This window comes from Stegastes partitus, unplaced genomic scaffold (genome assembly GCF_000690725.1).
Source record: "Stegastes partitus isolate 25-593 unplaced genomic scaffold, Stegastes_partitus-1.0.2 Scaffold124, whole genome shotgun sequence".
Classification (NCBI taxonomy): Eukaryota; Metazoa; Chordata; class Actinopteri; family Pomacentridae; genus Stegastes; species Stegastes partitus.
In genome coordinates, this window is record NW_007577855.1 from 760,522 (window position 1) to 764,365 (window position 3,844).

Below are 3,844 nucleotides of genomic sequence, written 5' to 3' on the forward strand. Positions count from 1 at the left end.
AAAGGAACCAAACTGGGAGCTGTCCTCGCCTTAGTCGACACAAAGTTAAGCACTTTTCCTGCAGGTGTTGGACTCCAGTCTTGTTTGTAATATTTATGGACAGGATCTTAAGCTACAGTCGGTGTGAGGAGGATGTTTTTGGACCTCAGAGCTGCCTCTCTGCTTACATGACGTTGCTCTGTTGGATTCATTAAGCTGTGAACGTCAGGGTGTCCTGAGGACGTTTGCAGCCAAGTGTGAACAACTGGAATAAGCGTCTGTACCGTTACGTCTAAGGTTGGGGGTCAGTCGCTGCCTAAAGTGAAGCATCTCTTGTTTGTGAGTGATGGGAAAACGGAGGGTGAGAAGGACAGGTAGATCAAGGCAGCGTCAACAGTAGTAGCGGACTTTAGTGGTGAACAGGGAGCTGAGCTGGAGGGCAAATTTTCAATTTGCCAGTCGGTCTTTGTTCCAACCCTCAGTTATGGTCAGGAGTTCTGGGTAGTGATGGAAGAACCAGATTGTACATACAAGCAGCCAAAATGAGCTATAAACACATGAGGTGCTAAAGAGTTTATTTAAACCTGTTAAACTCAAGTTTATTCATGTAAATATATGTGTAACATTAGAGACAGTTAAGAGAGAAAGTGTTGGTTAACATAAGAATACGCACAATCTCATGCAAAATTAAGGCAAATGTATTTAAATGATGAAAAAATCAGGTATTTTCATTAGATGGTTATTTTTGTTTGGAGGTCCAGTTGCCTTCTTTTACAGGGTGCTCGTTTCCATTACTTTGTGTCACTGACAGTAAACTGGTGCTGTTTTGCTATTGAAACTATGATATATCTATCCCATGCTGTTGATGCTCAAAGTTGAGTGAAGGAAAAAAAGAGTTGATAACATTTGAAAACAACAGCGTAATAAAACATTGATAAATTTGTTAAATGATAAAACTTTGATAAAAAGAGGAAAACCACCACCTTAGTGAGACGGACGCCTCCTCCTGCTGCCTGGCCTGAGCACTCTGAAAGGTGATACCAAAGCTTACTTGAATCACATGAGTGTACTTTACTTATTTCTCATTGTCCTGTTCATTTAACTCATGGACTGTGAGTATGTGCTCATTTGTGGCTACAACCATAGCTACCACCACCAGGATGAATGAGTGGGCAAGACACTTGACCCACCTTGCCTGGTGTGAATGCCTATGAGTGGATTGTTTGAGGTACTGGTCAGAGGGGCAGAATGGCAGCCAGGCCTCAGCTGTGGCTACAATGTTAGCTACCACCACTGGGATGAATGTGTGTGAATGAATAATTGACAGTGTAAAGCGACTTTGAGTGTCTAGAAAAGCACTTTATAAATCTCATCAATGATTATTATTATTGTTTCTAACACTTGGAAAGATCAAATTCATTGTAGTATTATGCGATTTTTAAAAAATTAAGTAAATACAGCAAAACTTTAAGTAAACTTTACAAGTAGATATGAAATAAACTGAATTTAATACTAATGGTTATATTTACTTACCTTTTTTCAGTGCAGCCGGTTTCCTAGATTCGTTTAAGTAACATCAACTTTTCACATTTTACAGTGTCGGATGTCTCTTGGGTGACTTCCATTGGAGGTTTTCCAGGGAGGTCTAACTGAGAGGAGACCCCGGGGTAGACCAGGAAGTTGTTGGAGGGGATTACATATCTTATCTGGCCTAACAATGCCTTTGGATTCCTCAGGAGGAGCCAGAAAGTGTGGCTGGGGAGAGGAACGTCTGGAATGCCCTTCTTAGCCTGCCGCCGCTGCAACCCGGGAAATAAATGAATGGATGGATAGATGGATATGTTTATGTTACCATAATGAGCAGCTAATAGAATATGTAAGGTAGCAAGGAGCAAATTGCTTCAAAGCTACCCTGGATTTCAAGTAGTTTCGATTTTAAACTGCATCATTCAGTTTAAAATATGCTGGACAAGGACAGCACAGCCCCGGCAGAAGTAACTGAATGTGACGGAGCAAAGGAAAGATTGAGCATGTGAGAGCATATTGCGAAAGAACGCCTGATCAACAAGTCCTCCCACCGTCACATAACTTAACAACAGCCTTGGTGCACACATGGACACACTTACCAACACTGTTCCGGGTGAATACATCAACCCACGCGTATATTCTGAAAGGGAAATAAGGGTTGTGAATCTGTCATTTCAAGGTTTGAGCTTTGGTTCCCTTCCATCCGTCAGTTCTCCTGCTCCTCTTCCTCTCTATCCTCGTCTGAACCTCTTTGTTGTGGCTCCTCTCCAGAATAATTCACACTCTCTGTTTGGCCCCAAAGGGAGACCAACTAGTTGGGAATGTTTTTCATAGATCTGCCTCCAGTGTCTCCATCACAGTCTAATTTTAATGTAACTGCGATGTTCACGTTGGGGGAAAAAAAAACCCAATTCTAACATTTTCTTGTTTAGTATTTTTTTCAACAGCTACTTCACAGAGTTGTTTGACTTTGACTCTGAGCATCATAAATACTAAGATGTGCTTCTGAAACAAAACGGACTTGGCTTCAGTTCACAGCTTCCCTGCTCTCTGATCCTTTTTCCTTCTGGACTCGTAGTCAAAATAAAATCCTGCCAGCTGACTGATGGCCATGACCGGCCCTTCGGAGCCTGAACTTGAAGTGATATTTGACTGCCATTTGCATTTCATCACAATGGCTGCTTTAAGGTAATGACTTCATCCCTCGGCTGCAGAGTCAATTAAAAAGTCAAACAGTAAAATACTAAAACACCCACATTGGCTTTTTTTTTTTAAATAATAAAGGCTGTCTTTGCTTTGGTAGAAAAAAAAACAGAAAGGAAAAGATTTCAGCTATTTCAACAGATGAATAAGACTCTGCTATTTATTCAGTTTGAATCAGAGCTCGCCTGCTGCTCACAGGCCTGTAATCAGGGAGTCTTGCAGCTCGTCGTAGGTGGCCATTTTCGAAATGAACTTCTGGCTCTGGATCAGATTTTATCAGCGGGCCTGGGAACACCATTTCATTTTCATTTTCTTCAGTCTCATGTATACGCACACATGAGACACGGACGTAAAACTGCTGCAGCGTCACTGATTTACTTCTACAAAGTGCTTCACCCAATCAGTTCTAATAATCATGGCTTCGTTTAAAAGCCCCAACTTAAAGGTCATATGGACGTTGCACTTCTTTTTTTTCTTTTTTTCTTTTTTTTAAATAGGCATTTAATCAGGTACTGTGGCAAAAAAAAAATAGCACAACTTTTATGATAAAGTAAATTTCGGTGCTGGTGTTAATGAGTCTGAGAGAGCAGCTGCAGCAGCACATTTTTATCGTCGTGAGTATTCTGTTGTTTGAGAGACGACGGCAGACTGTGGGTGTCATCATCAATCACATTTCATATTGCTAAATATTGGCACTGATACCAGAACCGTGAAATGAAAGACAAGGATGGATGGGTTGAGTCCGTAAGTCAATGTGGCCAACAGGGCTACATATATATATGTGCTGCCTGTGCTTCTACTACTGTGCCTTTTTTTCCTTTTTTTTTTATTACGTCCTCGATCCAAGGTTATTATAGTCTGGGATGTATTTTTAGCTACTTCAGCTTTATATTCAGTTTGTGTATGACTCCAGTCATTTTTCCTATTTTATTTTGTTATACTCTTTTCTTGGTTCCAGGGTAAAAAAAATGTAACTACTGTCAGTGTTAGCTTGTCAGCGTTTTGTAGATCGGCCTATCGTGCTTAGATACAGTTTCTCCTGCTGGTAAAGCTTCCAACTTTTAGGCTGTGTTTGAGAAGAAAGTTGTGTTTGTCAGTTGCTTTTACCACCTACGTCTAGTGAAACACATACACT